Source organism: Taudactylus pleione, unplaced genomic scaffold (assembly GCF_031769625.1).
Source record: "Taudactylus pleione unplaced genomic scaffold, aTauple2 ptg000726l, whole genome shotgun sequence".
Lineage (NCBI taxonomy): Eukaryota > Metazoa > Chordata > Amphibia > Anura > Myobatrachidae > Taudactylus > Taudactylus pleione.
The window spans coordinates 7,333,838-7,346,469 of NW_028285128.1; positions in this window are offsets into that span (position 1 = coordinate 7,333,838).

Consider the following 12,632-nt stretch of genomic DNA (forward strand, 5'->3'; position numbering starts at 1 on the left):
TTCTAGATTCCACTTCACTTGAACAGCAATTCCCAATATTTACAAGGACATTAAAAAAAACCTTATTAGTGTCATCCAAAATGCCGTTGTACCAACTGTCCACTTAACCACAGATATGTGGACAAGCGGGGCAAGGCAAACTAAAGATTACATGACTGTGACAGTCCACTGGGTAGGTGTATTGCCTCCAACAGTGCAAACAGCAACAACAGCAGAAGCATCTAACAAATGCCAGCTCATTCAGAGGCAGGCTACTCTGTGTATTACCGGTTTCACTAGGAGGCATACTGCTGAGAACCTCTTAGAAAAACTCAAGCAAATCTTTGCAAAATGGCTTACCCCGCTTGGACTCTCCACGGGATTTGTGATTTTTGACAATGCCACCAAAATTCGAACACGTCCCATGTTTTGCTCACACAATTAATTTGGTGGTTCAACATTTTTTTAAAAATGATAGAAGCATACAGGAGATGCTCTCGGTGGCCCAAAAAATGTTTGGACATTTTCAACATTCAGCAACTACATGTCAAAGATTGCAGCACCAGCAAGTACTGTTGAATTTGCCCTGCCATCAGCTGAAGCAAGACGCAGTGTAAGTAGGTGGAATTCTAACCTCTATATGCTTCAGCGTATGGAGGAGCAGCAAAAGGCCACCCAAGGCTACACAGTGGCCTATGATGTAGGGAAAGAAGCGGGAATGTACCTTAGTCAAGCGCAGTGGAGAATAATTTCCGTGTTGTGCATGTTTCTCAAACCCTTTGAACTTGCCATATGTGAAGTTAGTTCAGACACTGCCAGCTTGAGTCAGGTAATTCCCTTAATCAGACTTCTGCAAAAGCAGCTGGAGAAACTGAAGGAGGAGCTGAAAGGGAGCAATTCCACTAAGTATGTCAGACTTGTAGACTCATTCGCTTTGCTAGGATCCAAGGGTCATCAATCTCTTTAAATCAAATCACTATATTTTGATGACCATACTTGATCCTAGGTGTCTTTCTTTCTGACAAACACAAATCTGAAGAGATGCAAAGAGCTGTTGTTGAAAAAACTGTCAACTCAAGTGGCACGTGACACAGCAGCATCTCCTCCTTCAGTTTCTGTGGCTGCCAGGAGAAAAACAAACTTTTCCTAAAAGACCCACTGCTGGCCATGCAGATCAGTCAGCAAAACCTCATGACATCTGGTCGGGTTTGAAAGAACTGCCTACAATTAGTTATATGCCTATCGTGACTTTGTATGATACAGTCACCATTCAGAGAATGGTAGATGATTATTTTAGGGATAGCATCCAAATAGGCATGTCAGACAGTCCGTTTCACTACTGGCAGGAAAAAGAGGCAATTTGGAGTCCCTTACACAAACTGGCTTTGCTTTACTTAAGTTGCCCACCCTCCAGTGTGTACTCTGAAAGAGTTTTCAGCGTAGCTGGGAACCTTGTCAGCGAACGGCATTGGAGGTTACTTCCCAAAATGTGGAAAAGATGATGTTCATCAAAATGAATTACAAATTCCATGAGGAAGAACTTTACCAGCAATTAAGTAAAAAAAAATACAGAGGCGTCTGTAATGGTGGATTCCAGTGGGGACTAATTAATGTGTGAAGAAGAGAATGTACACACTGATGGGGATGATGATGATGATGACATCTGATCTTACCTATGTTGTAAAGCCAGTTTGTGTATGCAGAGATCACTGCCAGCAATGTCAGCTGCCCATTGGTAGCTTGTTTTGTGGTGGCCCAAACAAGCCAAGTGCTTCAGCCAAAATTGGCAGTCCCTGTCGCTGAAGCGATTGGTTTGTTAAACAGTGCATGTCCTGTTAAATATATACAACATAAGGGTGGGTGGGAGGGCCCAAGGACAATTCCATCTTGCACCTCTTTTCATTACATTATGTGCTGTTTGGGGCATTGCTGCCTGACATTTTTAATTTTATAGTTTATTAAACTGCCATTCTGTCTGCGACTGCAGTGCCATTCTCTTTCCTAGATTTGCCATGTTGGTAATTAAACTGCCACAGCCGCTGAAGTCTTCATCATACGGTTGCTGAATGCCGAAAATGTCCAGAAATTTTTATGGCCACAGACAACATCTCCTGCATGCCCCTTTCATTTAAAAAAATGTTCTGAACCACCAAGTTGATTTTGTGGGCAAAACATGTGTCATATTGTTCACTCATGCTCTCCCCTCCTCCCTCATAAATTTGCATCGGAATCCAAAACTTAAATTAAATTTACTACGACTCAACCCTTCCTTTTACTGCCTTCAAATACATACATACTCTAACTACCTCAGGCCTCAGTCTTGATTAATAAAAAATATTTGTTTCCTGATGTGACATGTTGGAAGCTGAACTGCCTCATGTTAGTGTCACTGACTGCTGTTGCTTAGCTTAGTCAGGCAGCTAGCTCGATGCAACCTTTTGGCCTAAACTAGATTAAATCAATATTGGGAGCTGTGAGGTGGTCAAAATTGACTGGAAATGACTGGAAATAAATATCATTGAGGTTAATAATACTGTAGGAATAAATACAGGCCAAAAGTATGTGATTTCAGCTGTTTTTATGATTTTTTTTTTAGAAAAAATACAGATCCAAAACCAAAACCAACACATGCAAGGCAGTTTTGGCAAAAAAACAATCCAGATCCAAAACACAAAGGAGATACAGATCCAAAGCCAAAACACGGGTATCGGCGCACATCCCTAATTTATATACAATCCAACATTATATTTTTGATAATATATTACAGATAGGAATTACAGCGCTCTAAATCTTTTGGTTAGAATCTCTCCAGCCGCTCCACTTATAGAGATATCCCAATCTCTTAAAGAACATAAATTATACATAAAATTGTGGTGCGCTCAGAGATCTTCCTGATAAGTATTGTGTATCTTAATGTATTCTGGTGAAAAAATGTGTGTACACAAGTCCAAAAAGTCAATCTGTGGGTAGAGTGTTCTTTATAGGAATTGACTATAAGTCCAAGGTAATCCTATCCCAGAACGGGAAAGTGTCACTGATTGTGTCCCAAAATCCAAACACTCCTTAGGGAAGAACAAATATATAGTTTGTGGATAATCCCAGAATGGTAACTTGTGATGTCTGTAGGAAGGGTGTTCCCATATCAGTGCTATGCTGGCTCCAATAATACCCAGTGTGAGCGAGGAGACCAGTGCGTGTTGCTGTACACATGTGTCACACGCCGGCCTGGAGACCCCAGAATCAGACCCCGTCGCTTACCTGTGCGGGCGCTGACCCGCGCTGTCTTCCGGCTCCCGCGCTGTACGCTCCTTCCTCTTCTCCCAAGGCAGTCTCCGCTGTTGTCCTCTGGAAGGTCCCGCTGCTGTGCTGCTCCCACGCCGGCTCCTGCTGACCGCTGGTCCCCGCTGACTACCTCCAGGAAGCGCTGTCCTCCGGTCCATGGACGCGGCCATCTTGGATTGCCCATGTGACCCCACTACCACCAATGAGGAGCCTTCTCCTTCTCTCTCAGCCTGTCAGCTCCCAGTGTCCACTATAAAAGGATCCCCAATGCTCACACAAGTTGCCAGTGCAACTAGTTTCTTAGTTTAGCTAAACAAGCCTTCCCACTGCGCTCCAGCCGCTCCATGTAGCCGCTCAGCTACCAACGTCTACCCACGGCTATCCAGCCGCTCCACGTAGCCACTCAGCTACCAACGTCTACCCACGGCTAACCAGCCGCTCCACGTAGCCGCTCAGCTACCAATGTCTACCCACGGCTAACCAGCCGCTCCACGTAGCCACTCAGCTACCAACGTCTACCCACGGCTATCCAGCCGCTCCACGTAGCCACTCAGCTACCAACGTCTACCCACGGCTAACCAGCCGCTCCACGTAGCCGCTCAGCTACCAACGTCTACCCACGGCTAACCAGCCGCTCCACGTAGCCGCTCAGCTACCAACGTCTACCCACGGCTAACCAGCCGCTCCACGTAGCCGCTCAGCTACCAACGTCTACCCATGGCTATCCAGCCGCTCCACGTAGCCACTCAGCTACCAACGTCTACCCATGGCTAACCAGCTGCTCCACGTAGCCGCTCAGCTACCAACGTCTACCCACGGCTAACCAGCCGCTCCACGTAGACACTCAGCTACCAACGTCTACCCACGGCTATCCAGCCGCTCCACGTAGCCACTCAGCTACCAACGTCTACCCACGGCTAACCAGCCGCTCCACGTAGCCACTCAGCTACCAACGTCTACCCACGGCTATCCAGCCGCTCCACGTAGCCACTCAGCTACCAACGTCTACCCACGGCTATCCAGCCGCTTCACGTAGCTTCCTAGCTACCTCGTTACTGCCGCATTCCTCAAACTCCTGTCAGTTCGCTGCACCCTCTCATGCGGAGAAACTTCATTAAGCCAAGTCTCCTCCAGCGAGCGTCTGCGCCAAGTAATACAGATCCAAGGCCCAGTCCAGGAACACAGCTCCTAAATTCCACGCTTGTGACAGTTTGCACTGGCCAGATGGACTCGGCAAGTGGTCAAGGATCTGGGATAGAAGCCTCGCAGGATGTACTATCCCGTCTGGAAAGACAGGAGACCTCTCAGGCTCAGCTGATCCAATTTATCCAAGATATGTCATCACGCCTGGACAACATTCAGTCCTTACTGGCTCATCCCGCTCCCGCTGGCTCCCAAGCTGCCTCTCCTCCTGTGGTGTCACCTGCTCCTCCGGTTCTACCTCCTGCTTGTCTTCAGCTCTCCCCTCCGAGCAAGTTCGATGGCAACCCCAAATTATGCAGGGGTTTTTTAAACCAATGCGAAATCCAATTCGAGCTACAATCCGCCAACTTTCCGACGGCCAGAACCAGGGTGGCATATATCATCTCTCTACTCTCTGGCCAAGCACTCGATTGGGTCTCGCCCCTTTGGGAGAAGTCGGATCCCCTGCTCTCCAACTACCCCGAATTTGTTGCTACATTTCGCAAAATCTTTGATGAACCCGGAAGAACCACTTCCGCATCAGCTGATATTCTACGCCTCCGTCAGGGCAGCAGGACCGTTGGCCAATACGTAGTCCAGTTCCAGACTCTGGCTTCAGAACTCAATTGGAACGAGGATGCCCTCATCGCTGCCTTCTGGAGTGGCCTTTCTGAAAGGCTCAAAGACGACTAGCTTCCCGTGACCTTCCAACCAGTTTGGATGGGTTAATCTCTCTCTGCAACAAGGTGGATCTCCGTCACAGGGAGCGTGCCTTGGAAAGAGGCAGATTTGATCGTGGAAGGCCACGTCCAGTTTCCCGCTTACCCTCTCCTCCTCTGGGCGAAGAACCCATGCAGGTCAACCTCTCTCATTTATCGGCTGAGGAGCGGCAGAAAAGGCAGAGGCAGAACCTCTGTATGTACTGCGGATCTCCTCAACATTTAGTTAAAACTTGTCCCATTCGTCCGGGAAACGCCTCCTCCTAACTTATGAAAGAGAGGTTAAGTTAGGAGTTGCCATTGAATCACAAAGGAAGTCTGATTCCACCATCCAGGCTCATTTAAAGTGTCCTCGAGGTTCCAAAGCTGTATTAGCTCTCCTGGATTCCGGAGCGGCAGAGAACTTTGTCACTACTGAATTTGTCCAGAAGCATCAAATCCCCATGGAAGCGTTGCCTCGAGTCATCACTTTAACCGCCATCGATGGTAGTCGCATTTCTAGTGGAACCATCACCCATCGTACAACACCACTTAAACTTACCATTGGGGTGCTCAATTCCGAACAACTATCCTTCCTAGTGATTCCCAAAGCCTCTCATTCTTTAGTCCTCGGATTACCCTGGCTACAGAGACATTCACCTCAAATCGATTGGACCACCATGCAAATAATCTCCTGGGGTTCCAATTGCTTCAAAGGTTGCCTTCAGTGGGTAATACCTATCAGATCTTCCATTGTACGGGATTCTACAGACCTTCCCAAAGCCTACGATGGGTTTCAGGACGTCTTTAGCAAACAGAGCGCAGACCTGTTACCTCACCATCGTGATTGGGACTGTCCCATAGATCTGATTCCCGGGAAGAATCCTCCTAGAGGCCGAACCTATCCTCTATCTCTCCCTGAGACTCAGGCTATGTCGGAGTACATTACGGAAAACTTAAATAAAGGCTTCATTCGACCTTCCACGTCCCCAGCAGGGGCTGGATTTTTCTTCGTAAAAAAGAAAGATGGTGGCTTGCGCCCGTGTATTGACTACCGGGGTCTTAATGAAATAACTATTAAGAATCGCTACCCTCTTCCTCTCATTACAGAGTTATTTGATAGAGTCAAGGGAGCCACAGTTTTTTCCAAACTCGACCTAAGAGGAGCCTATAATTTAATTCGTATCCGTCCAGGCGATGAATGGAAAACGGCCTTCAACACCAGGGATGGGCACTACGAGTATCTCGTTAGGCCCTTCGGCCTCTGTAATGCTCCGGCCGTCTTCCAGTTTTTCGTCAATGAAATCTTCCGGGACCTCTTGTACAAGTGTGTGGTCGTTTACTTAGACGACATTTTGATTTTTTCTCAAGACCTCCAAACTCATCGAGACCAGGTCAAACAAGTCCTTCTGAGGTTGCGGTCCAATCAACTGTTTTGCAAATTAGAGAAGTGTCTGTTTGAGGTCTCAAGTGTACCATTCCTGGGATACATTATCTCTGGAACAGGCCTTCAAATGGATTCGTCAAAACTACAAGCCATTCTTGATTGGTCTCTTCCTTCTTCCTTAAAATCCATACAAAGATTCCTAGGATTTGCCAATTACTATCGCAAGTTTGTAAAAGGTTTCTCGACTCTGGTAGCTCCGATTACAGCCCTCACCCGCAAGAGAGCAGATCCAACTATATGGCCCGTCGAAGCTACCTCTGCATTTCAACTTCTTAAGCAAGCCTTCATCTCCGCTCCCATCTTAAAGCAACCAGACTCCACCCGGCCCTTTATCCTGGAGGTGGACGCATCCTCTGAAGGTGTCGGTGCAGTGCTCTCCCAGCGATTTAAAGATGAAAAACTTCATCCCTGTGGTTTCTTTTCCCGGAAGTTTTTGCCTGCAGAGAAGAACAACACCATTGGAGATCAAGAGTTACTCACCATGAAACTAGCCCTCGAAGAATGGCGATATCTTCTAGAAGGAGCTCATTACCCCATTACCATTTTTACTGACCATAAGAACCTCCTTTATCTTAAATCTGCAAATTGCTTGAACCCTCGTCAAGCCCGGTGGGCAATGTTTTTCTCCAGATTTAACTTCAAAGTCTCCTATCGTCCCGGTTCACAAAACCTCAAAGCCGACGCACTCTCCCATTCCATGACGAGCAACCCTGATCTACCCATGGAACAGCCCCAACCAATCTTGAATTCAGCTTTCTTCGCCTCTACCCAATTATCTTCTATACCCCCGGTTGGGAAGACTTTCGTCGCTCCGGAACTCCGCAAGAGGTTACTGCATTGGGCTCATGCTTCCCGGTTCTCTGGTCACCTGGGTATGGATAAAACCCTAGAATTTATCCAGCGGTCCTATTGGTGGTCTTCAATGAAAAAGGACGTCAGGTCTTATGTGTCTTCATGCATCAAATGTGCCCAACACAAGATACCTCGGCGGGTTCCACACGGTCAACTCCAACCTCTTGCAATTCCATCTAAGCCATGGACTCACCTATCTATGGATTTCATCTCTGATCTTCCTCCATCTCGGGGCCACAACACAATTTGGGTTATCGTGGATCGTTTTTCTAAAATGGCTCATTTCGTACCACTTACTGGGCTTCCGTCTGCACCTCTGCTCGCCCAGAGCTTTATAAAAGAGATCTTCAAGCTCCACGGCCTTCCTCAAGAGATCATCTCCGACAGGGAAGTACAGTTCGTAGCGAAGTTCTGGAGGTCACTCTGCTCAGCCCTTCAGGTAAAACTCAAATTTTCTACCGCTTATCATCCCCAGACCAACAGTCAGACCGAAAGGGTCAATCAAGACCTGGAACAGTTCCTGCGCACTTTTGTCTCCTCCTCCCAAGATGACTGGATTGAACTTCTTCCTTGGGCCGAATTTGCCCACAATAATCATTATCACACGTCCACCATCTCAACTCCTTTTTTTACAGTTTTTGGTCAACATCCTCGAGTGCCAGATTTCCCTCTTCTTCCCACATTAGATGTGCCTGCGGCCAAAATGTCCCTTCAACGGTTCTCCAACATCTGGGAAAAGGTTTGTTCCTCTCTGACTAAAACGTCAGCCCGGTACAAGAGATTTGCTGACCGCCAAAGACGAGCGGTTCCAAATTTCCGACCTGGGGATAGGGTCTGGCTCTCTACCCGAAACCTAAGACTCCGAGTACCCTCGATGAAATTTGCTCCGCGATTCATTGGTCCATTCCCAATCATCAAAGTCTTGAATCCTGTGGCTTACAAGTTAAAGCTTCCTCCATTTCTTCGCATTCCAAGTTCTTTCCATATTTCTCTTTTAAAACCACTAGTCTTAAACCGATTTCAGAAGGTCCTGCCTAAAGCTTCTAGTGTTCAAACACAGCAGGGAGAGGAGTTCGAAGTTGACAGAATCTTAGATTCCCGTTGTTGATACAACCGTCATCAATACCTCATCGACTGGAAGAATTATGGTCCGGAGGAACGAATCTGGATAAATGCCTCCGATGTCCATGCACCCTGTCTGGTCAAAGCGTTCCATGTGAAATTTCCTCATAAACCAAGGAAGTGACCGGTGGCCACTCTTGAAGAAGGGGGTACTGTCACACGCCGGCCTGGAGACCCCAGAATCAGACCCCGTCGCTTACCTGTGCGGGCGCTGACCCGCGCTGTCTTCCGGCTCCCGCGCTGTACGCTCCTTCCTCTTCTCCCAAGGCAGTCTCCACTGTTGTCCTCTGGAGGGTCCCGCTGCTGTGCTGCTCCCACGCTGGCTCCTGCTGACCGCTGGTCCCCGCTGACTACCTCCAGGAAGCGCTGTCCTCCGGTCCATGGGCGCGGCCATCTTGGATTGCCCATGTGACCCCACTACCACCAATGAGGAGCCTTCTCCTTCTCTCTCAGCCTGTCAGCTCCCAGTGTCCACTATAAAAGGATCCCCAATGCTCACACAAGTTGCCAGTGCAACTAGTTTCTTAGTTTAGCTAAGCAAGCCTTCCCACTGCGCTCCAGCCGCTCCATGTAGCCGTTCAGCTACCAACGTCTACCCACGGCTATCCAGCCGCTCCACGTAGCCACTCAGCTACCAACGTCTACCCACGGCTAACCAGCCGCTCCACGTAGCCGCTCAGCTACCAACGTCTACCCACGGCTAACCAGCCGCTCCACGTAGCCGCTCAGCTACCAACGTCTACCCACGGCTATCCAGCCGCTCCACGTAGCCACTCAGCTACCAAGGTCTACCCACTGTTAACCAGCCGCTCCACGTAGCTGCTCAGCTACCAACGTCTACCCACGGCTAACCAGCCGCTCCACGTAGCCGCTCAGCTACCAACGTCTACCCACGGCTATCCAGCCGCTCCACGTAGCCACTCAGCTACCAACATCTACCCACGGCTATCCAGCCGCTCCACGTAGCCACTCAGCTACCAACGTCTACCCTCGGCTATCCAGCCGCTCCACGTAGCTTCCTAGCTACCTCGTTACTGCCGCATTCCTCAAACTCCTGTCAGTTCGCTGCACCCTCTCATGCGGAGAAACTTCATTAAGCCAAGTCTCCTCCAGCGAGCGTCTGCGCCAAGTAATACAGATCCAAGGCCCAGTCTGGGAACACAGCTCCTAAATTCCACGCTTGTGACAACGTGCTTGTGACTTTTGGAATCGGGACTTCCGGCTGCCGGAACACCCTACCCACAGATTGACTTTTTGGACTTGTGTACACACATTTTTTCACCAGAATACATTAAGATACACAATACTTATCAGGAAGATCTCTGAGCGCACCACAATTTTATGTATATTTTTGATAATAGTGAATGTGTACAGGTCATGACAGTATGAATGATTTCAGCCAAGTGAGAAGGCGATAAAAAGCATTGCACATATTTTGTACTTGGCTCAGAGCATATGTGCAAGACAAAATGTCAAATGTGTGGGGATGTTATTTGATTGAATGAAAGGGCAATGGGATGTGTAAAGACTGTAATAATAGCACATTCACAAACAATCATGCAGCAACAAATTTGTATTGCTAAAGTCCAAATTTTAGGATGGAGACAACAGAAGAAAATAACTGAGAAAAAATTATTTATTCTCTAAATAAAACTTTTTTCAAATGTTAAATATTTTGAAATATTTGTAGTTTTTTAAATCTGTTTTTAACTGTCATTTATGTAAACAAAACACTAAAGGGGAAATTTACTGAGAGTTGTGAACGTACTGTTTTACAAAGCTTCACATCTTGATTTTTTTACATGGGTAGAATATAAAATGTGGATTTTTGAGGCTGCGGTTTGACAACCGATTGGAAAAAGCACCAAAAGAAGAGATGGTTGTGAGAGGTGCTGTACGATTAGAAGAAAGGCATGTTGTTTGAGCTACTTTAAGTGCTCATTAATAACATAAGTGGAGGCACAATACACTTGAGGGAAAGGGCACTGAGAGGGGGAGGGAGTGGGTACTAAATACCTGGAACCTGGCTTGATGAAGGGGCCCGGGGCCACGGTCCTCTTCTTAGCTGTCAGTGGCAGTAGCCTCTATCCCTATCCCAGCACAGGATGGCGACTGTCACTGATCAGCAGTAGTCTCCTCTACTTGCTTGATGTGAGGGGGGGGAGCGATCGCACTGATAGCCCACCCTGAACTGCCTCTGGCTGAGGGGCACAAATCTCCACTATTAGGCAATGTCCCTAGAGTACCCGGGTCCGACCCTGTATGAGGGTAATTAATATTTATTAATTAATGGGGCAAAAATTGTATGAATTATCTTACTGTGTGGTGCTGAGTTCTAACTTGTTGTGATAGTAATACAGATGTGTCCGGCTACATCTCTGCCGATCGCACTACAAGCTTGCGCACGCATTACGCCATGTGATTACGAACAGCAGCATTCGCTACGGTACTCTATAGCGGGCACTGCGATCGCACCATGCAATCCTCTGGAGGCGCGGGTGCGAATGCAGTGCGCGTTTCTGCTCGCGGGCAGACGCCTTACTCCATGAGTGGCGCGATTTGCTGCGTATGCAGCAATGATGTAGCAAGACACATCTGTATGCTGTAAAGTGGTTGTATTTCTATAATGAGTGGTGATGGTGGTGGTACATACTGTATGGCTGTAATGTTTATTGACTGTGGTGGCATTACTGTAATATGTGGTGATGGTGGTAGTGGTGCTGCTGCTGTTTTGGGAGGGGATTGCTGTAGTATAGGGTGTACACTTTAATATGGGGAAGGTATTGCTGCCGTGCTGTGACTGTATATCCATCTGCTGTAATGTGGATTTTCGAGATGGGTGATTGCTGTATTGAGGAAGTATTGCTGAGATGTAGACAGCATTGCTTATTGCTGTAATGTGGGTATAGCTGATTGCAGTAGTTTGTGGGGGTCGCCTCATAGATCTGAGGTCTGGGCACTATTTGCAATGAGGGAGGGAATAGAATAGATTTGGTCCATAAGTTTTAATAAAAAGGGGAGGCATATTTTGGGTAAGATGCTTAATGAGAGGGTATCTATGGCATTATTTTTATGGAGGTGTGTGTGTGCAGATCTGCCATCAGGGAGGTACAGCCAGTACTGATGTACCGGGCTCAGAGGGGGGCCCACAGCACGCTGATGATCCCGTATGCTAATTATCACGGGCAGATGTCTGCCTGTGAGTCCAAGCAGTTTGTTGTCAGGAATCAGGATCAGCAGCGCGCTGCGGGGCCCCAGAGTCGCATTACAGACAACGCAGTGCAGCAATGCAGCCCATCGGTGTTAGAGGAGCAGCCTCCCACTTGTTGCTTAGTAACAGGGCGCCCGGTAACATTAGTTTGAGTGTCCCGGTCGCCAGGGTCCTCCTGATGCTGCCTAAGGAGAAGGGCATCATCAGGAGGGAAGGGAAACCAGGGGAACAGCTGTAGGCGGAGCCGGTGAAGACAGGACAGCAAGGATGAGTATTACTGGCTACTGCAGATCAGGGACCTGGAGGGCTGGGTGGAGAGGTAAGCATAGCAGGGGACAGCTGGGGACTTGCAAACTGCAGGGCATTTTGGGACTTGTAGTTCCACCCAAGCACTCACAGAGGGGGAACCCCTCTCAGACCCAGGCAGTTAGATTGCTGGTAGCTAACCGCGCTAGCCCAGGATTGCCGCAATCCTCAGCGCCATGGATCATCCTAGTGAGTCCTCTGTGTGGGCCTTACACTGTCACATGTTGAAAAAGGTTTGTATGACATTTGTTTTTCCGTTTTTTTCTCTGCTGCTTGCTGGGTATGTGGAATGGGGGTCTGTTCACCACTAGCGGCCAGATTGTGGGGGCCCAACACCATACCTCCCAACTGTCCCGCTTCCAGCGGGACAGTCCCGTTTTTCTGGGACTGTCCCGCTGTCCCGCCCGCGGGCCGCAGTGTGCCGCAGTGGGGGGGAAGTTGGGGAGAGCACACCCGCTGCTCTGCCTAGCAGAGCAGCGGGTGTGCAGAAGGTGAACAGATGCCGTGTGCATCGCATGGCATCTGTTCACTAGCATAGGGAGAGCCTGGGGGG